The sequence below is a fragment of the Sus scrofa genome, chromosome 1 (genome assembly GCF_000003025.6).
Source record: "Sus scrofa isolate TJ Tabasco breed Duroc chromosome 1, Sscrofa11.1, whole genome shotgun sequence".
NCBI classification, from domain to species: Eukaryota; Metazoa; Chordata; class Mammalia; order Artiodactyla; family Suidae; genus Sus; species Sus scrofa.
The window spans coordinates 26,356,440-26,379,579 of NC_010443.5; the positions used below are offsets into that span (position 1 = coordinate 26,356,440).

The following is a 23,140-nucleotide window of genomic DNA, read 5'->3' on the forward strand; positions in this document are numbered from 1 at the left end:
GCTTTGTTGAAAATAAAGATGATAATTAAGCTATGATTGCATCCCTACTCCCTCCAAAGCATTATTTTCACTTAATTGCATTATTTAGTGGTTTTTATTCTGCGGGGGGTGGGGGGCTCATGTAGGGAGTAAAGCTGATGAGAAATGTGGAGTCCAGCCATGCACTTACACAGTCTACATGAAATAAATCACAAGGAGGCAAAGTGCCTGGCACTCATTCCAGATGAAACAAGAAGTGGCCCCTAGGGAGTGGGACCTGTGGTGTCATTTCATGGGCGGGACCCACTGGATGGGATCGGGTCACTTGCCTCAGCTCTGGGAAGCACCTCTCACCAAGCTACAGGCTTTACCTGTCTGGTGGCTCAGGGAGCCTGGGGCCTAGCTGAGGATTGCTGTCTAACCGCCAACACCCAGTCTACCATGAGAAAACCTGAATTAAGAACCAAAAAAAAAAAAAAAAAAAAAAAAAAAAACCAGAGCAGGAAGAATCTGAATATGCTTGCTACCCACAGTGTAGGAGACACCCACAGTGTAGGAGACTCAGAAAAACTTTAGGTTGCCTTTTTGGGGACAGTCTATAAGCACACCTTGCAGCTGGAAAGACTTGAACACTACTAAGTTCTTTGGCTTGAGCCTGCTTTGCCTGGGGAGCTTTGGTGTGTGGGGAATATTGGAGTCTGTTAAGTACCATTGTGTTGTGATGTAATGGCCATCATTATTTGGAGCTCAAAGGCAGAGACAAACCACTGAGGCTGTGTTGGGTGGTGATGGGGTGGGAGGAGGTGATCCGGGATTTCTCTTTGCACAAGTGGCACTGTCAGCATAGGTTGTTGGGGTGGGGGTGATGGGAGATGGCTAGAGAAAAATTTATTCACTTGGCTCCCTTTCCTAGTGGTTACACATTGGTCCCATGGGACATGAATTCTGAATTTCTCGTTGGTGATGGCATGAACCTCTGGAAGCTCTCTTGGTGCTTGATTCCTCAGCTTTTGTAGGAAAGCCAGAAAGGGAAGCAAAGAGTATGCGGCACTGGCAAGTGGCTGCTTGAAGTTGTGTAGGGCATGTCCAAAGACCTCAGAGAAAGGGGAGGCTGATGTGGCATCTAAGAAGTGTTTGATACGGTCCATGCCTTGCACCATTCCAATTCAGTTGCACTCCTTATGTGTTCATCATCCATAGCTAAAATATGGAGCTTCCGTTTTGGTTAGAACAAGATTTTCTCACTTATTCCTCAAAAGAGAAAATGTAAGTTCAATTAGTCATAGAACCTGTTTCAAGGTAGTAGCCAGTTACATCTCTGAAAAAGATTGAAAGCAAAAGGATTGGTGAAGCAAATTATAGGTCCTAAAGCTCTAGCTAATCCAATGGTGTAATTGATTTTCATTATCTTCTTGCTTCACCATCCATTCTAGAATTCCCTTTTAGTCAGCCAGCCATCATAGAACTGACCTTTATGATTTGCCTGGTGGTTGACCCAGATTTTTACCCCCTTTTTTTCTGGTCTACACATGTGGCATATGGATACAATTTCCTAGTCCAGGGATCGAACCTGAGCTGCAACAGTGACCCCAGCAGCTGTAGGCATAATGCCAGACCCTTAACCTCCTGCACCATAGCGGAACTCCTAACTCCTAACTCAGATTTTTATTGTCAAGTGATGTTACCTTGCTTTGATTTGGGCTGTAATACCTCCAATTGCCCATTTGTCATTCTCATTGGTCATGGGGTCACCAAGAGATGCTCCACCACATCTCCTATATTCTAAACATATTCTACTCTGACCCATCGTATAGAAGAAACCTCATGTTATTCGTGGTCAGTTACTTCCATATAATTATTTTATATGGCTGCTGGTTTACTTCTAGATGATTTAGTGGTAGCTAGAACTCCAAGTGCAACAGCACCTTATTGTGTCCTCTGGCTGATACTTTTTACCGAAGAACTAAGATTTATAACCTAACAAAATCAAAGGCTTCAACAGAGGGAAGCATAGTTTCTATAGGTGGGATACTGGGAGAGATGGTGAGAAGGCCCAATTCTCTTTGACTTACTGGGTTTCAGAACTCACACATCCTAGCTATTGGGATGTATGAGTTCTATATCAATCTTTGGTTGAATGTGCTTTCACACTCTGTAAGAAAGTATCCCCAAACCATGGGGTTTTGCCCCTCAGCTGACTTCTTTCCTGAATCTTTAAGAGAGTGCCATTTTATTAATACAAATACCTCAGTGATGCGGCACATGGTAAGAACAGTGGGCACTGTGTTCACGGGCCTATATTTCTGTATTTCCCTTATTGTTAAAAAAAGTTCCTTGATTTAAGGCAATGCCGACAAGGGTACCAAGCTGATAATACAGGTTTTCTATAAACTCTTGGTTTATGGTACTGCAGACATACTGAAAGCAGAGAAGGCAATTGCTTATCTGGAATTGGTATCAGTTCTGCTAGGGATTGTGAGGTGTGGGGTTTGTTTTACCCTACTTTTAAGCTAATAAGTTAATCTGCTCCTATTTTATGGATGACAGAAGACATAAGACTTTTAGATCAGAGATAAAGACCTTTTACTCTTAGCATGATGTAGAGCAATTCCTTCTGTCTCCAAGTCTCACCAGAGTGTGATAGGAGGCCCAGATAGATGTAGTCGATTTGCATCATAATTGAGGAATACCCAGCTTGGGGAACCTGTTGTTTTATAGCAAGCAATAAACAAGCCTTCTCTTTGTCCTGTGGGGAGATATTACCTCATCACTCAAGATTGATTGATGCAAACACAACCCTGACAAATAGCTTGGGTAAGAGCTGTGAAGATTTTGTATTCTTAGCAAACCCAATAAGAATGGGATGCTCTGGGGCCTATAGAAGATTATCTCTCTGAACAAGGACAACTCCTTTTCTCCTCCAAGGTAAAGAGATCGATATTATTAACTTGTCACCAAATGGCTTTATGGCTTCCTTGAGGAATGGTTCTATATGGAGGGTTTCAGCATCAGTTACTGCTACTAGAAGGCTAGAATTCACCAGTAGCAGCAGCTAGATCAATCTTTGTGCTTCCTCACAGAGCACAAGTGTTGGACGAATGTGGAGTTGCCATTCATGGGTTCATTTTGCAACTACAAAAGATGGCCTAGGAAAGAGGCTGGTTGACATTCACAGAACAAGTCATCTTCTCTTGGTGGTTAGGTGCCACTATGCAGCAACTGCTCTCTGTTGGACATTACATGAGATGCAAAGATTTTGGTGGTTTGTTACCATTCACATCGGTCCATCTATATACTTTTTTTGGTTAAACTTCTAATCTTGTGTCTTTTGAGTGCCTTCTGAGGAGTCCAATTCTTGATTAAAAATGATGCGTAATTTTTTAATTCTGACCAACTATAAAGGTAGCCACAAAGTCTTCCCCTTTCAGCAAAGTTGCCATCCCTATATCAGAATTGGAGCACAGCCAATGCAATGCAGTCTCTGAAAGAAGTTGCAGTCAAGGACTCAGGCCCCTCCAGCTGGTCATACTCTATATATTTGCATTCCTGGCCTAGGTGCCTACATTTCTGAGTCTCTCTATCTGAGACCTTGGACAGAAGTCCTCCTCATATGCCTCTTCTGAAACCTCCTTATGGGAGAAGAAAGCGAAAACCTTGAAGATACTTTTTTTCCAACTCTCAGTACCTATTACTTTTCAGTTTCTGGCCTTCTCCATGTCTCTTTGCCCTTCCTCTAACCCCAGGACCCAGTAAACTGCTGGAGCCTTTTGCTCTGAGTTCCTTCAACAGAGAGAGGTCCCCCACATCTATGCTTAATCTCTTCATCCTTAACCAGAATACCATTCCATGGAAAAAAAAAATGGGACAGGTAGAGTCAGTTCCAGTTTTAGACTTTTCCTACGCTATCATAGTAAATGATTAAAGGCTTAACCCTTCCATGCCTCTCTTCATTCTTCCAGTTAGCTTATTGCTCCAAATGGTTCCTTCCACACCTGGCAGCTCAGTTCCTCTCTCTCCCAGCTCAGCTGAGCTCCTGACACATTACAAGTCAAGAAATTTTTCCAGTATCCAGGCATTCATGTATATCCTTACCTTAAGCCATTTTTGACAACCAAAGCTATGATCCCATAGCACATATATACTTCTCTATCTTATCTACGACATATATCAGCCAAGAAAATGAAAACCATTCAAGGTATTTCAAGTAGAAAGGGGTGCAATACAGGAATTTCAATTCCAAGAAAACAATGTAACAGGTTGGAAGAGCCCAGTCACTAATAGATTTCAGGAAATCAGGAATTCCAGGCATTGTGGGCAATCCCCTCAGATACCTGCAGCACCAAAGTTTATGATTTGCAGGAAGATTTTTGGAGGGGCTAAAAAACTTCGTTATCTGTCCTCTGTCTAAGAAATGCTTGACCACTGCTATGGAGCAATAATGGCCTTTCTCTCCTGCCTTCCAGATCTCATGTGGTGCCTCTCAGTGGCAGAAGGGAAAAAGAACCTTGCTGATAAGAGGGACTACAGATGTAGTTTTGAGGCTTCTAGATCTTCGGATGTAGGGACAGTGTAGGATGGAGCAGGAATGGGATTGTTATACCCACAGACAAGTTGGCCCAGCATATTAGATTGTCTTTCTCATGTTTAAGGACTGCCTCTCATTGTTATGTCCTAATGCCTAGTCCAGTGACTGACACAATGTAGGTGTTTAGTACACAGGTATGCTGCTTTGTCCATTAGCCTTGAAAGCATTGCATTCCTGAAATTTTTTTTGGTAGGTTTTAATAAGGAAAATATCTTTTTCTAATAAGTTATTTCCAAGCATAAAGTGCAATCGTGTTTTCTAATTAAAAAAATTTTTTTTCTAGTCACTTTCAAGGGTCAAGCTATCATACCTGGCCCTAGCTTTGTGGCTATTTGTTTCCATACCAATAAATACAAAGGTAATAAACAGATTATATTGTCTACTAAAGGAAAAAGTTATTTTGTCTCATGCCATTCTCAGTAAAAAAAAAAAATTGCATAAAACTATAATAATTCAGAAGTTACAATAATAAGTAATATTTATACAATGTTTTTATTTTATGAAACATGTATATAAATATTTTTCCCTCTCTCATATCAACCCTGTGAAGGAGACAATATTGCTTCCCCCATTTTAATGACAAAACAGGCTTTAAGAAGTTGAGATGCCACTTGCTCCTTACTTATTCTTTTACTATTGTATTTAAACATTTCAAGATGTTTTTGCTTTTTGAAAGTGCTATTTTTTAATATAAGTTTGGTTGAGTATTTTCCTATAAAGACAACCATAAAATATTTACATTTCAGACCTCAAAAGAAGAATGAAAATAGACAATGTTTTTATTATAGTTTTTACAATTGAATGGAACTGCTGAGTTTACCTGATATAAATCATTACTTTAGCAGCATCCCAAGAACCAGCCATGGAGCTTCCACTTAATTCTCCATTAATGGTAAATTCATTATTTACTAAGCAGCCAGTTCCCTCTTGGACCAACTTTATATTTTATAGATGGAGCACAAACCATTTGTTTCTCTTTAGCCACTTGGCTCCCATTTTGCCTTCTAGAGTTACATCATGTTAAATTGAATCTCTATACCATGTGCCAAAACTATAATTTTTGTGAAGAACACTGAACTAGAAATCAAGAGACTTGGGTCACTAATGCAATTCTATCACAAACCAGCTTTTTATTCTCAATATCCCTGTATTTCTTTTTTATTTGATATTTAAAATTATGGAGTGCTAGTGGTCACCTAAACTGAAGCTAGATCTAAGCATCTTTTTTTTCCCCCCCTGTGGCTTTTGTACTGCTAAGCAGTCTGAGGAAAGTTGAGTGGAGTTTTCTAGATGTCTTGACAGTGACCTTATGGCGTGGAAAGTTGTTGCTCACCAATATTTGTGTTTCTAAACACCCTGAAAGATTATCTTTCCCATTCCCCTTATAGTTAATGGGGCTTTGCAACTCTCAATACTGGCCAAGGAAATGTAGATGAACCAAGATAAGGTACCACTTCCAGATCTGGCCTCCAAACCTCATCTGCTCTGTACTTTTCTCCCTCTCACTGCCCCTCCCCCAACAGATGTTTCTATCTTATATTAGTAGGTGTATAAACACTAGATGAGACAAGTACAAATAAAATAACAGTGATATGCCATTTGGGGCCATAAATCAAAAATATCAAACAGATTGGTGAAATGTTGGGAAAATGTGTGACATGAGGGTCTCTCCTGTACTGCTAGTGCTAATATAATAGAAAAGGGATTGGGGGGCATTTTGTCAGTATTCATTAAAATAAAAATAGGATATACTTTCTCCAGCATTTACTTTTTCTTGATTTTACCCCCAGAGAAAGAAAGCTTTCACTTGCCGGAATAAGACATAGAAAGTGAAGTTTATACACAGCAACGCTTTCAGTATCGGAGAATTGGGGACAGTCTATATGGCAAGCAAGAGCAAAATGATTAACTAAAATATTATATTATCATCACTATGGAGCAACTTAAAAGAAGAGGTACATCTATGGCAAATTTCCAAGTCAAAAGTGAAAAAGAGGCAAGTTGCTGAATAATGGTTAAATGGTATATATAGATAGATATAGATATAAATATAGCTGTGTCTATATCTTATTCATGTATATCTATATACATAGATTGGCTATAGTTGCACTGAAATATAGATTTAGAAGAATATTCATACCACTGAAAACAATGGGAAAATCTGTAAAGGAGAATAGAATTAGTTGAGTTTACTAAATGAATTTACTTTCTCTTTCATATTCTTTCCCATTTTGGTTTATTGTAGGATATTGGGTATAGTTTCCTGTGCTTTACAGTTGGACCTTGTTGTTTATCTATTTTATATATGGTAGTGGGTATCTGTTAATCCCAAAATTCTAATTTGTCCCTTCCCCCTTTTCCTCTTTGGTAACCAGAAATTTGTTTTCTATGTCTGTGAGTCTCTGTTTTGTAAATGAGTTCATTTGTGTCATATTTTAGATTCCATGTATAAGTGATATCATATGGTATTTGTCTTTCGATTTACTTCACTTAGTATGATAATCTCTAGGTCCATCCATGTTGCTGAAAATGGCATTATTTCACTCTTTTTTAATAGCTAAATCATATTCCATCCTTCTATTGATTGACATTTAGGTTGCTGCCATGTCTTGGCTATTGTCAATAGTGCTGCAATGAACACTGGGGTGCATGTACTTTTTAAATTACAGTTGTGTCCTGACGTATGCCCGGAAGTGGGATTGCTAGATCATAGGGAAGTTCTATTTTTAGTTTTTTAAGGAACCTCCATATTATTTTCCATAGTGGCAGCACCAATGTACTTTTCCATCAAAGAGAAAACCTTTTATATTTATATTTTTTTTTTACAATTTTGTACTGATATTTAAAAAATGATATATTCAGTCTCTCTATAATGACTCATATTCGTAGAATACTTGTGAGCTCAAAATTATAATGAGAGCTACCAGGTGATTTCTCCTTATTCATTTGAGGGTAGAGAGGAATGACTACGCATATCGTTCCGGTAACCCTAGTACGCCCTGGATTTACTGTTGTCAGGTCACCCGGAGAGAGAGGCCTTGCTGTCGGTCAGCCTGGCAATGTCACAGTGGTTCTCTTGAGTGCCAGCCTCACTTGACACCATCCCCATTAGCTTAAGCTGAATGGCAGGAAGCCAGATTAATCCCCCTCCATACTTCTCAGCAAAGACCGACTTTTGTGGCAAAAATAAACAAGGTGTAGAGTATATTCAGCACACATTCTGGTTTCCTTTGTAAAATCTCTGGGTGTCTGCTGATGCAAGTCTTGAAACATCAGTCTTCCCAACAGAAGTGACTCTTGTTACTGAATAATACCAAGTCTCAGCCCCTTTCCTTTGGCCACTGCATTTGGAACAGCTTTATCTGTCTGTCCACTACATTTGCAGCCTGACTGGTTGAGTGAGAAAAGAGAAGCATGATGGGAAAATTGGGAAAAGGCTCTAATCCAAATTTTCTTGAATTCAACTACAGACTGCTCCCTAGAAATGATAGTAATAGGTCTGCCTTGTAAATGGCCTGTTCAAAGTTGTGACTTTTTTTTTGCCTTTTTTGGGGCTGCACCTGCAGCATATGGAAGCTCCCAGGCTGGGGATTGAATCAGATGTGCAGCTGCCAGCCTACAACACAGCAATATGGGATCCGAGCTGGGATCTATGACCTATATCACAGCTCATGTCAATGCTGGGTCCTTAACCTACTGAGCAAGGCCAGGGATCAAACCTGTATCCTCATGGATCCTAGTTGGGTTCGTTTCCACTGCGCCACAACAGGAACTCTAAAGCTGTGGCTTTTATGGCAGAGTTTTGTTTTGTTTTGTTTTGTTTTTTGTTTTTGGTCTTTTTGTCTTTTTAGGGCCGCACCCATGGCACATGGAGGTTCCCAGGCTAGGGGTCCAATCAGAGCATAGCTGCTGGCCTACGCCAGAGCCACAGCAACACAACAGCCACGTCTCTGACCTATACCACAACTCACGGCAATGCCAGATCTTTAACCCACTGAGTGAGGCCAGGTATCAAACCCCCATCCTCATGGATGCTAGTCGGGTTCGTTAACAGTGGGAACAGCCACAACGGGAACTCCAGTGGTAGAGTTTTGATAACACAGAAACATACTGAAACTATTCTAGGGACTATAGCCCAATCCATTTTTTTCACAGTGTTAACCTTATAAAAAACTTGAATAATGATGTTTTGTCCCTTTCAATGAAAACAATATCAGGTTCCCAATAATTATTTCTTTTTTTGTGGATGATGTGCAAGTGTATTATTTTTAAATGAACACATGTGTATGCAGCAGTCAAAATAATATAATGTCTGCCTTCTACAGTGATTCATTTTTCCTATAAAAAGCATCCTTTATGAATGGATAATTCATATTAATAGTTTGTCAATGACTTGGATTCCTCAGGCAGTTTCTGTAATTATTACTTAAGCACTTAGGCACTAGTCAGTCTGGGGCCATGTACAATTAATGATATTCAAAATTTCTAGTGGAGGTGGGACAATAAATTCTAGATTATAATGTAACCAATGGCTCAGTACCTCAGCAGCCAACATTATTCTTCCTGGATCATAGTCTACTCTGTACTTAGCAAAAGAATCTCTCATCCCTGGAGTGATAATTGAGTCAATGAGAGGGTTTGAAAAACCATGACATGCTTCTTGCCACTCCACCAGCCGGTGTCCAACTAGTCACTGCAAGTTGATCCCAGTGTTCTTTCCAACCAAGCCCAGATATGCCTTCATGATCCTTCCCAAACGATGTGCTAAGGTAGCCACCAACCAGCAGGATTGGCACATGAAATTCATTTTGTAAGAAGTTTGTCCTATTATGGGATAATGTAATTATCCTATTATGTTATGGGCTGAATTGTCTCCCTGAAAAATTCACATGTTGAAGCCCTAACCCCCAGTCCCTCAGAATGTGACCATATTTGGAGAGAGAATTTTGGTGAGGTAATTAAGCTAAAATGAGGTCTTTGGGGAGGACTGAATCCAATGATTGGTGTTCTTGTAAGAGGGAATGTGGACACAGACATGTCCCAAGGGAAGATGAGGGAAAGACACAGAGGTAAGCAGACATCTACCAGCCCAGGAAGGGGCCTGGGCCACAGCCTTCCTGTTAGTCTCAGAAAAAATCGACGATTGTTGACTCCTTGATTTCAGACTTCTAGCCTCCAGGACTGTGAGAAAAGAAATTTCTGTTTTTCATTTTTTTTTTTTTTTGTCTTTTTGCTATTTCTTGGGCTGCTCCCGCGGCATATGGAGGTTCCCAGGCTAGGGGTCCAATTGGAGCTGCAGCCACCAGCCTACGCCAGAGCCACAGCAACACGGGATCCGAGCCGCGTCTGCAACCTACACCACAGCTCACGGCAACGCTGGATCATCAACCCACTGAGCAAGGGCAGGGATTGAACCCGCAACCTCATGGTTCCTAGTCGGATTCGTTAACCACTGCACCACGACAGGAACTCCAAGAAATTTCTGTTTTTTAAGCCACTAGCTCTGTCTTACTTTGTTACTGCAGCTCTAGCAAATGAACACAAGTTATAGAAATGGGATAAAGTAGAGATAAAATGGTGGAAGTAATTAAGAAACTGCTTGACTTTTATGATAAGAGAAAGGAATCCTTTGCAATTTGCTCATATTCACACTCAAGTTAACATTGCTCCTCTAAGATATTGATGACCCAGGGTTATCTGGCTTGTGGTAGTTAGTTCTAATACCATAGAGTAAAGCCTCTGTAAAAAGGAGCAAGATTTTATGTACATTGCCAAGTATTGGAACACACTTGGAAGTCAGAAATTGAGTCTGTATCCTGATGAGTCTGAAAGTATGAACTAGCTCTGTGGTAAACGGAATAAATATCTAAGATGTCCATGTCTTAATGGCCAGAATCTGTGAATATGTTATGTTACACGGCAAATGAGAATGATGGTTGTATTGGAATTACAGTTGCCGATTGGCTGACCTTAGAATAGAGGAGATTATCCTGAATTATCTGAGTGGGTCCATTGTAATCACAAGGGTCTTTAAAAGTGGAAGAGGGCAGTAGAAGAAGAAGTCAGACTGATACAATATGAAAAGACTGAACTCATAGTTGCCTTGAAAATGGATGGAGGGCAGGCCCATGAGGCAAGGTATATAGGCGGCCTCTAGAAGCTGGAAAAGGCCAAGAAATGGATTCTCTCTCAGACCTTTCAGAAAGGAGTGTAGCCCTGCCGACACCCTATATGAGCCCAGTGAGACCCATATCTGCCATCTGACCTACAGAACCTTAAGATAACACAGTTCCACTGCTTTCAAGCCATTAAATTTGAGATTTTTTTTTCTTTATATAGCTGCACCTGCAGATATGGAAGTTCCTAAGCTAGGGGTTGAATCAGAGCTGCAGCTGCAGGCTTATGCCACAGCCTCAGCAACACTGAATCCGAGCCACATCTGCAGCTTACAATGCAGCTTTCAGCAACACCCAATCCTTAATCAGCTAAGCAAGGCCAGGGATTGAACTCGCATCGTCTCAGAGACTATGTTCAGTTCTTAACCTGCTGAGCCACAATGGGGACTCTGAGATAATGTTATAGCAGCAATAGGAAACTAATAAAATCTCCAATAATTGATTAAATATACATGCAAAAGTAAATTTTAGAAAGACATCACTGAATCAGATTTGCCCCTGGAATAGTGGCAGCTCTTGTTTTATTTTTGTAGTAGGTGCATCAGGATTATCTGCTCCTTATCTTTTTGGGTCAGCTTTGCCCTCTCATCACTCCCCCTAGTCCTCCACTGTTTGTACGTTCACACCAAGATCCCCAGCAGAAACATTTCATTCCCCCCTCATTTGTTTTAACGTGTTAGATTTATCCAGTCGCCCACACTTAAAACTCTGAGCACAACTCCCACTCCTGCCTCTCCCCCAACCCTCCTTCTCATTAGCTTTCTCATCCTGTGCTTCTGAGGTCATGCTTCTCTCATGTACTCCTTCCTTTTCATCCCTACCATCCCAGCTCTGCATTCAACCCTTGATTCCTCTTGCTCGTCCAAGTTTCCTAGCTGATCTCGTGGCCACCAATTCTTCCTCCCCCACCTCTGCTGGAACACCCTTAACCCTGCAGAGCTAATCCTCTCCTTCCCTCCAGGTGGTTTTTCAAGGCTCTGCTGTGAGGCCCCAACCCCTCTCTCCAGGATCACATGCACACCAGGGATGAATCCACCTACACCTGCCTTAGGTGCCAGGCCACAGTTTTTAACTGTGATGCCCATGAGATCCCAAGAGTAGCTTTCAAAAAACACGGAGTCCCTGGCCCAGTTAATCAGAATCTCTAGAACTGGGTCCTAGGAAATGGATACCTTTTAAATTTCCCCAGATGAGGATGATGTCCAGCACAGACTGATCTCCACTGGTCCAGCCAGGTGGGTCTCAAATATGAGTGGGCACCAGAATCACCTAGAGGACTGGTTACAACAGGTTGCTGGGTCCCACCTCTAGGAGTTATGATTCGATAGGACTAGAGTGAGACCTGAGAATTTTTCTTTTTTGTTTGAGATATAATTCATATACCAAAATAGCTATTTTTTAAAGTATACAATTCAATGCTTTTGAGTATATTCACAGCTTGCGTGACCTTGACTATGTACTCTAGAATATTCTCATCACCCTAAGAGAAACCCATTAGTAGCCACTTCCTAGTCCCCCTTCTTTCCTGTCTATGGGAAACACCACTCTGTGGTCCTTTGTGAGCGGTTTGTTTCACTGAATACAATGTTTTCAAAGTTCATCCATGTTGTAACATGGACCAGTATTTCAGTTCTTTTCATGGCTAAATAGCATTTCACTGTATGGATTTAGCACATTTTATTTTATCCATTCATCAATTGATAGAACTTCAGGTTGTTTCCACTGTTGGCCTATTTTGAATACTGCTGCCATGAACATTCCCGTATAAGTTTTTGAGTTCTCAGTGGTCTTGGAATATATATGCAGGTATGGAATTGCTAGGGCATATGGAGACTCTATGTTGAGACCTGAGGATCTGCATGCCTAACAAGTTCCCAAGTGATGCTGAAGTTGATGGTCCAAGAACCACATTCCAAAAACCATTGCTCTATCCAAACTGGACTAAGTCTTCCTTCAAATACCCTGAGTCTTTGACCTCTGTGCCTTGTTGGTCACTTAGTCTGATGTGCTTTCTTCTTATCTTTGCCTTGTGAAATCCTACTCATCCTTTCAGGCCCATCTTGAGGATGCATCTGCCGTAAAAGCTACAAAACCACCATTATCTATGTGTATGTTTTTCTTCCTCTGACTGATTGTAAACTCCTTTTGGGCATTGAGTGTGTTTGAATCATCTTTGTACTGGCCCTGAAGCCCAGGGTAAGGTTCACATGTTTGCTATTCAGGTGAACAGAATTTCATGTCTTCTGATGTGGTAAAGACATGACCCTAAAAGTCATGACTATATATTTCTCCTTTTTCCAGACATCATCAGGAACTGGAAGGTCAAACTACAAAGATCCTTACAATTATATCATTTAAAGATCATTTTTGGAGTTCCCACTGTGGCACAGTGGGAACGAATCTGACTAGTATCCATGAGGACCTAGGTTCAATCCCTGGCCTTGATCAGTGTGTCGGGGATCCGACGTTGCCATGAGCTGTGGTGTAGGTCGCAGATGTGGCTTCGATTCTGTCTGGCTGTGGCTGAGGAATGGGCCAGCAGCTGTAGCTCTGATTTGCCCCCTAGCCTGAGAACTTCCATATGCCTCGAGTGCAGCCTTGAAAAAAAATCATTTTTAACGATGCCTTCTTGGATATTAATACAATTGCAGTCCTAGAAGCCAAGGTCTCTGTGGAATGCTGGCAAATGACTGGGGTAGCAAACTTCGCCTATTGATAGATTACTTCAAATGTAGAGTAGCGCATTCATTTGTACATCTTTTCATGTAACTTTCATAGGTATTCAGTATAATATCGCAGTATCACCTTTCCCATTTTTTTTTTCAGCAATGCCTGGAAAGAGCTATGATACCAAACAAATTCTCTATTAACAAAAGTTACACTTAAGGATGAATCATACTTTGGAAGGCTGTGATGGGGGCTCAGTAAGTTAGTGCATATAAAGGAGCTGGCCTTCCATCAGCACCCAGTATATGGATCCGTTGTTAGAAGCAGCGCTAGTATTCACTTTTTTGACTCCTAGTGCCAGCAGAAGATTTCACTTATAATTTACTAAGAAAACAAAACTGCCAATGAGAACCCTGTCTCATCCTGCCCCACATCTACAAAGGTGCCTGCACCTGCCCCCATCTTTTCATCCTTCTCCTCCAGAGGGCGAGCTATGCCCCAGACCCACCCTTCCTCCATTCAAGAACTAGACTCCATTAATCATCCATTCTTTTGTATATGTGTGCACTGTCTCATTTTATTTCACCAATATTTGGAACTCTGTATTTTTGTAAATCTTTTGCTTAAAAACACCCAGATTTGAGCTAAAATTATAGAGATCCAAGTTCTGCCCCTCAGTGGTTGTGTGTCTTTGGACAGAACTCTGTGCCTGAGGTTATTCTATATAAAATAGATTTTTTAGCATAACTCTGTGTGTGTGTGTGTGTGTGTGTGTGTGTGTGTGTGTACATACATCCAGGTGTGTGCAAGTGCGTGAATAACCACTCACTCCTGTCCTTCCTGACAGAGGAGCCAAGCTTGGCATTGGGCATTTCCTTCCCTTCCTTAATAGCAAAACTAAGGAAAATCTCATCAAAGTTTGGGTTTTTTTTTTTTTTTTTTTAGTATCTCAACTTAAAACTCCTCTGGTGTTAACTCAGGGATAACATCGTGTCTTATTGAATCCATGAAGAGAGGATTCTCGAAACTTACGAAGGAGTTAACAAATATTTTATTCCCCTTTATAAGCCCACAACATTTATTCCCCTTTGTAAGCCCGTCCTTTTGAAAACCAACGTTTGTTTTGGGAGATGTGTGAGTAGGGGCCAACAGATGTGAGAAACCCAGAGGGGATCTGACTTGGAGGCCACACCTAAGCCCAGCCACACCTGCTTTCCTTCTTACCGAACCACATTTTTGAGCTCAGCTTTCAGTTTCTTCCTATACAACTCCTACACCATTTCTCTGGACCTTTGGAGGAGAATGACACAGCCATCCCTAGCCAGATGTGGAGCAGCGGGGAAGTGAGGAGATACAGTGTAAAGTGGGAAGAGGGGGTGGTTCTCTTCTAGTCCTGCAGAAAGAGGAGCCTGAGCAGGAGAGGCTGCATCATGCAGGGGCTCTCAGTGGACCTGGGAGAAGTGGGGAGGAGCCCAGAACACAGAGGAATGGTTCTGTATGGACTCAGAGTTGGAATCCGAGAGAGTTAAACTTTCCCACCTGATATTAAAAAGGATGAAGACGGGTGGATGGGCTCCATAAACGGGCTCTGTTAATCCCTGACTCCACCTCCCCTCATGTCTTCTTTTTGGGCTATTCCTCTGTCTTTCTTACCTGTTAAGAGTCTACCTTATTGAACAAATAATTCACACTTCCTGTTTGATCCTCAGCTCCTTGCTGTCTTAGTGATTCTCTCACTAGGCCTGATCTAGGTCACCAGGAACTTCTCTATTACAAACACCACAGGCATTTTCCAGACCGTATCTTTCTCAGCATCTCAGCATCTCTGTGGCATTTGCACTGCTGATTGTGTTCCAACTTGAAATGATCCGCCACCCTTAATATCCGTGTCATATTCATCTCTTGGTTCTCCTACTAATGGGTCACTCTTAGGTGCCCCCTTCCTGAAACCTCATTCTCCGACTTCCTGGAAGTATTGCCCAGCCTTCTTTTCATTGTAAAAACCACAGATCCAAATATCACTGGCACTATTTATTGTTCCTAAATCCATGCTTCAATTATGGTCTCTTTCCACAGCTGCTTAGTGGATACCCAGACCTGGGTGTCCTTAAACTCAACATTTCTTATTCCAGAATTCCTTATTTTGAGCGTGCTGCATCCTAGGGAATCATCAGAATTCCTTATTTTGGAGAAGAGCACTGTCATTTTCTGCATGACCCAGGCAGAGGCCTGAAACATAATTTAAAAATTTTATCCTGAGTGGACATATGTATATGTATGACTGGGTCACTTTGCTGTATAGCAGAAAATCATCACAGCCTTCTAAATGAACTATACTTCATAGGCTCATAGACATAGAAAACAAATTCATGGTTAGCAAAGGGGAAAGGGGATGCAGAGGGATAAATTAGGAGTTTGGGATTAGCAAATACAAACTACTATATATAAGACAGCTAAACAGTAATGTCCTACTGTATTGCACAGGGAGCTATATTCAATATCCTCTAATAAACCATAGTGGAAAAGAATATGAAAAAGTATATATATATATTAATCTGATTCATTTTGCTGTGCATCAAAAACTAATAGAACACTGTAAATCAACTATACTTCAACAAAAGATTTAAAAAAGAAAAAAAATAAACTGTATTTCAATAAAACCTAAAAAAGAAAAAAAATAAATTGAAAAAATTTTTTCTCCTGCCTTTTCCTTATACCGTCTCTCCCCTATAAGCTGTATTCGATCATATCCATTCTATCTTTCTACACTCCTCTCATATTTATGTTCTGTCACCACTGCAAGGCCCCATACAGAGTCATCATTAAGGACAAGCATTGAATCCCACATCTTCTTGTCCCAAGTACACAGAATACTGGCAAGATTTTAATATACTATGTAGACTATTGACAGAATTAATGAGTGGTTAAACAATTCAGTAAATAAGTAAATGGATCAATCATAATTCACACTGAGCCCTTCTGACTTCAAGAAACAGAGACTCTATACGTCTGAGTACAAAGAAGATGGGGCAGGAGGATTGAATATTATAAGGAGACATGTGGGACTTGGTGAGATGAGCCAAAGTGAAAAAAGAAGAAACAGCAGATCGACCAGCATCTATGAAGGCAGCAAGTCTAAGTGTCTCCACAGCTGAGCGTCTGATCCCTCCCGCTGACTCCCTTCCATGCTGTTTTCTGGGGGTTTGCTCTGTTTGCCTCTCCCTACAAGTCACCTTCCCACTCCACTCTGCATACCTTTTCCCTACATCATCGAGTCTGCCTGCTCGTAGTTTCTGCTTTCTCATGACTGCTTGGCCATGACTTATCATGACCACAGCCTTCCCTCTGGCTTCATCTCTGGTCCCTTCCACACTAGCTCCTGCTGCTAACTGCCTGCTTCCTCTGGGACTTCCCAATTCAAGTCCTTAGGAAAGAGCCAAATGGGCCTGGTTCAGGTCCAAAATGCCAGCCTGCTGATGAACTGCCCTTGAGCAGGTGCCCATGCTAGTCTACTATAGTCCAGCTATCACCATTCATTAGTAATGAAGGGTCTCATGGCATGAACCACGGCTATCCGGGGTTGCCTTTGGCAAAAGCAGTGGTCACAGAAGAAACTCTGACTAATGTGTCAATCTAAACATGTGATCACGTTGTTCTTCTTGCAGATAGTAAAATAACTATAACAATTTTTACCCCCAGGAAGAAAGGAATGGAGGCTTACCTGATATCATGGCAGAAGCTGGGACTCCAGCAGCCAGCAAAGTGCAAATTCACTTAGGAGTGTGGAGAGGGGAGATGACAGCGCGGCATTCCAGAGAGTCAGGAAATCTCGACGGGGACCATAGGAGGCTATTGGGAGGGGAGCAGGGTCCAGAGAATTTCTAAGAATGCTGTTTTCCAACTCTGGCTTGCCATGCACAAAGGCTCAGAAACCGAATGGGTGGTAAATATTAATGAACTGATGTTTCTAGTTTCCCCTCCGCTGCCATTTTTACATTTTAGGTATTATTTTCTCCCCGACCATAAATATGCTTATTTAGAAAATTTGGAAAATAAAACTTTTATAAAAGAGGAAAATAGAAATCCGCAGTATTTTCACTACCTAACAAGGACTGGAATTGCTATTTTATAAGTTCTTTTTTCTCCATGTGTTTTTCCCTGAAAAATTGAGATTTTTGTCGTACATAGTTATATATTGTGCATTTTTCTTTAGTTATTATGTCACTAGTAAATAATACATCCCCTAAAAATGTGGTTACACAGGGAACTATATCTAATCACTTGTGATAGAAGATGATAGAAGATAATATGAGAAAAAGAATGTATACATATATGTATAACTGGGTCACTTTCTGTACAGCAGAAATTGACAAAACATTGTAAATAAACTGTAATAAAAATTTGTTTAAAGGCAGTACTATCTTTTAAAAACACAAAGTTGACCATGTACCTTCTCAGCCTAAAATTCTTCGAAAGGCAACCTATGTCTTTAGGGTAAATTTTTAATTCTGTTAGTTGCCACGAAGGATGCTGCATGATCTGGCATTTGCGGTTTGCTGAAATGTGCCATGCTTTTTTGTGCCTGTAGGTATCAGTCATTCTTCCCCCATTAATAATTTATTCCATCCTCTAAGATTTAGCTCCATGGTTACTGCTTCTAGGAAGCAATCTCATCTTCCAGTGGGGGTGGGAAACTGTGAGTTTGCCATTGGGATTGCGGTCAGGTGCCAGTCAGAGAAAACCTAACATTTTGGTGAACCATAAATAGCAAAGGATGACAGGACAGCATGGGGTACATCTGAGAACTTGGGTAGGAGGTGAAGCTGGAGAGACAAGCAAATGCCAGGTCATGCAACATCCTTCGTGGTAATTAACAGAATTAAAAATGTATCCTGAATAACTGGGCCAGGGAATCCATGTTTTTTGAAAGCTACTCTTGGGATCTCATGAGCATCACAGTTGAAATCTGTGGCCTGGCACCTAAGGCAGGTGTAGGTGGATTCATCCCTGGTGTGCATGTGATCCTGGAGAGACGGGTTGGGGCCTCACAGCAGAGCCTTGAAAAACCACCTGGAGGGAAGGAGAGGATTAGCTCTGCAGGTTAAGGGTGTTCCAGCAGAGGTGGGGGAGGAAGAATTGGTGGCCACGAGATCAGCTAGGAAACTTGGACGAGCAAGAGGAATCAAGGGTTGAATGCAGAGCTGGGATGGAAGGGTTGAAAAGGAAGGAGTAAATGAGAGAAGCATGACCTCAGAGGCCCAGGATGAGAAAGCTAATGAGAAGGAGGGTTGGGGGAGAGGCAGGAGTGGGAGTTGTGCTCAGAGTTTTAAGTGTGGGCGACTGGATAAATCTAACACGTTAAAACAAATGAGGGGGGAATGAAATGTTTCTGCTGGGGATCTTGGTGTGAACGTACGAACAGTGGGGACTAGGGGGAGTGATGAGAGGGCAAAGCTGACCCAAAAAGATAAGGAGCAGATAATCCCTGATGGGTAGTGGTAATGAGAGTTGATAAGTGTCATGCGCATTTGTGCCTGTAGGTATCAGTCATTCTTCCCCCATTAAAAATTTATTCCATCCTCTAAGATTTAGCTCCATTGTTACTGGTTCTAGGAAACAACTTCATCTTCCAGTGAGGGGTGTGAAACTGTGAGTTTGCCACTGGGGTTTGCAGTCAGGTGCCAGTCAGAGAAAACCTGACTTATAAACACATACAAATAAAGGGAGCTTCTGTTATTTAATTACCAGAGGCTAGAACAGGTGTATCTGTGATTCTCTTGGCTTTTACCTTATGGTTACAAAATGATTGCAGCAGCTCCTGGTAGCTGCCCTGGACTCAACATAGAAATAAGACAGACTTGGATACATATATTTTTAACAGAAAAAGCAAAAGCTGTTTTGGAAGCTCCCAGTTGATTTTGGCTCATATCTTTCTCACTGGGTAGAACTCTCATTACCACTCCTCGCTTCAAGGAGGCCAGGAAAAGTGTTTAGTTTTCTGGTCACTATAGTGGATGAAACAGGGGGTTTGGGAAGGCGTGCTGGGTTAGCCCACAGTCAGTGTCCACACTGATGCCCCTTCTCTGCACTCCTCCCCTGGTGACTCCTTTGCCTCCCTCTCCAGACTCTAAGCCTCTTGAAGTAAATAAGCATGGCATTTCCTGCAGTTCTCCCGTGATGCAGCTGGTTAAGGATCTAGAATTGTCACTAACTTGGCTTGAGTCTGGGAAGTCCACATGCTGTGGGCGTGGCCAAAAAAGCACGTGATATTTCCTAAGGACGCAGCATGTACCTCAAACACATTTTCTTTTTCTTTCTTTCTTTTTTTTTTTTGGCTGGGCCCATGGCATGTGGAAATTCCTGGGCTAGGGATTGAATCCGAGCCACAGCAGTGACAAGCTGGATCCTTCACCCACTGTGCCACCAGGGAATTCCTCAAACACAGTTTTTTGTCTTTTTAGGGCCGCATCCACGGCATATGGAGGTTCCCAGGCTAGAAGTGGAACCAGAGCTGAAGCTGCCACCCTACGCAACAGCCTCACAATGCCAAATCCGAGCCAAGTCTGTGACCTACACCACAGCTCACAGCAAAGCTGGATCCTTAACCCACTGAGCAAGGCCAGGGATTGAACCCAAGCCCTCATGGATACTAGTTGGTTTGGTTACCACTGAGCCACACGGGAACCCCCAAACACATTTTTAAATACAGGTTTTTGAATAAATGAACTACTTTTAGAGACAATCCCCACCACACCTCCAGGGAGGGACTTGGAGCAGGAAAGCACGAGGAGCGTCCCCAAAGCACAGCACATTACCCAAAAATGGCAACATCATTTTTAAAGGAATGCACTGACCTGATGGTTGCAAGGCGGATGATGGAAAGGTGAGAGCAGGAGGAGCCTGCACGAAAGCTACCTGGACCGGGCCAGTGGCTCACAAACATGGCCACACATAGCAATCACCTGTCATTGGTTTGCAAGCCCCTGCCCTGCTCAGGCCTCACCCCTGACTGTTTAAAACAATCTCCAGGGAGACCCTGTTACTTCACTGGCGTGCTGGGGCTGGCTGTCCCAGCTGTGCTTCTCTCCCCAGCTCTGGGTTCAGGGACATCACCTTGGTGACTTAAAACTGGTCACTACGTTATTTCTACCATAGCAATGGGTGAATTCTACAAATCACACATCAGCCGTCCTCATCCTTCCCTAAGAGCTGGTCTACCAGCCCACAAGGTTGGTAGTTTAAAAACCTCTCCCGATGTTTCCATTGGGCAGCCAAATTTAAGAGTGACTGGTCAAAAGCCAGCTCTTTTGTGGCCTTTTGTCTCCTACCAGGTAGTATCTGGGGGCCCTCCTGTTGCCTCAGGCCAGCCTGTGGCTTAAACCCAATCCATTCCTCTTCTTGGCTTGCCTCCACAGAACCCCAGTGAAGCATGGAAGAGAGAGGAGAGCCATAGTTGCATTCCTAGTTGTTTTCTTTCAACAGTCCTTGATTTCTTTTAAATCTAGCCAAATCTCTTTCAGGCTACCTTTTAGGCTGGATCTATAGAGGCATGTGAAGTCATTGAAGGAGGTGGGGAAGCTCTGAATAATGTTGTGCAATTAGGAATCTTAATTACCCCCTCCTGAGGTGGTACGTCCTCTTTTGGAGGCATAATTGTGGTGTGATTTGCTAGAACTGACTCTCCTGGCTGAAACTGATTTGAGTACAGTGAGCCCCACCCAATCCCAGTCTCACTATATTTTTTTCAGCTGCGCCCATGGCACATGGACATTCCCAGGCCAGGAATCAAACCTGAGCCATGGCTGCAACTCGAGCCACAGGAGTGACAATGCCGGATCTTTAACCCATTGTGCCACCAGGGAGCTCCATGAATTTTTAAATTACGTATATATAATATAGATGACATATATACCTTGATTTATAGATAGAACCCTCGACATAAGAAGAGGTTGGTAGCTTTCCTAATATGAAACAGTAAGTAAATGGCTGAACTGGATTGAAACCCAGGTGGCCCATCTCCTGAATCTGTATTTCGAAGCCCGCCACCATCCTATCCCTCTAGAAGTGCAATGCAGACTGACTTTCCTGTATCATAAAGACACACTGCAGGAGTTCCTGCTGTGGGGCAGGGGTTAACAATCCAGCTTGTCTCTGTGGCATTGCCAGGTCTATTCCTGGCCCAGAACAGTGGGTGAAGGATTCAACATTACAGCAGCTGTGATGGAGGTTGCAGCTATGGCTCAGATTCAATCCTGGGCCCACGAACATCCACAGGCTGAGGGTAAGGCCAAAAACATACTACAAAATGCCCAATCCGGACTTCCGGTCATGGTGCGGCAGAAACGAATCCTACTAGGAACCATGAGGTTGTGGGTTCCATCCCTGGCCTCGCTCAGTAGGTTAAGGATCCAGCCATGAGCTGTGGTGTAGGTCGCAGATGTGGCTCGGATCCCTGTTGCTGTGGCTGTGGTGGAGGCCGGCAGCTGCAGCTGCAATTGGACCCCTAGCCCGGGAACCTCCATAGGCTGCAAGTGCAGCTCTAAAAAAACAGAAAAAAGGCCCAATCCATTCCTTTCCTATAGGCCCCCTTTGGTCACCTTCCGCAGCATTAATGTGAATCAAGCTACCAGCGCTCTGTGATGTACAAGTCTGGCTGGAGAGACTGGGATTCACGGGCACCTGCAGATCCCAGGCACAGAGAGGACCCTTAGAGAGCCGGGAGCTGCTTTCAAAAAGTGGTGCAGGGGCATTAGAGGAACTCAGAACTAGTGGACAAACACTGGTCTCAGCCCAAGGAGGCAGGAGGATGCTGGAAGGCAAGAGCCAATCACATCTGAGGTCCCAGGAGGATTTCTTCCTGGGACTGGTGGCTGAACAGTCCCAGGGATGCATCCACTCCTTGGGGCTCTCTGGGGAGAGGGGCTGCACTGGACACTGTTCCCTGGGCTCTAACTTGATTTCCCTCAGAGCGTTGTTGCTCAAACCCCACCCTGAGTAACTTAGAAAGAAATTCCTCTTTTTTTTTTTTTTCTTTTTGGTCTTTTTTGCTATTTCTTGGGCCGCTTCTGCGGCATATGGAGATTCCCAGGCTAGGGGTCCAATCGGAGCTGTAGCCACTGGCCTACGCCAGAGCCACAGCAACGTGGGATCCAAGCCGCATCTGCAACCTACACCACAGCTCACGGTAACGCCGGATCGTTAACCCACTGAGCAAGGGCAGGGACCGAACCCGCAACCTCATGGTTCCTAGTCGGATTCGTTAACCACTGCGCCATGACGGGAACTCCAAGAAATTCCTCTTAATATGTTCTTATCTGAACACTTTCTAGTGATTATGGAGAATGGAAAATTATAAACTTAAGAATGAAAACATACTGTTCAGGAAAAACAATTAAGCAGAGGCTTCCAAAAAATGTTTTCAAGACAATCAATGGAAGAGATCTAGATGTTGACTAAATTATAGAAGTGAGGGAAGTTTCTAAAATGAGGTCTGAGCTCTAATGACTGGTTTCTAGTGCCTTGTAAACATCATCACATACATCCCTTCTCATCAGCGCCCCAGAGGGCGGAGAACCGACCAAATAAGTCAGCCCGTGGCCAGATGGGCCCCGCTGGGAAACATGCCCTTTTTGTTCTGTTCACCTGTCATCAAAAGATCAGTACTTTATGACTGCATTGATTATTTCTGGGCTTTTGTTTCTATTTTTTCCCACCTGTCTGTTCTCTATAACAT

At 42.6% G+C, this 23,140-nt stretch overlaps 1 long non-coding RNA gene across 1 annotated transcript in view; it reads right to left on the bottom strand.

Annotated features, from left to right (window-relative positions):
- Nucleotides 1-20,366, bottom strand: part of LOC110256938 — a 50,175-nt gene extending 29,809 nt beyond the window's left edge. The window contains exons 1-2 of the long non-coding RNA XR_002339020.1: nt 20,262-20,366; nt 17,129-17,256 (exon numbers count right to left, since the gene is read on the bottom strand). This is a non-coding gene — a long non-coding RNA (uncharacterized LOC110256938). The remainder of the gene's footprint in view (nt 1-17,128; nt 17,257-20,261) is intronic.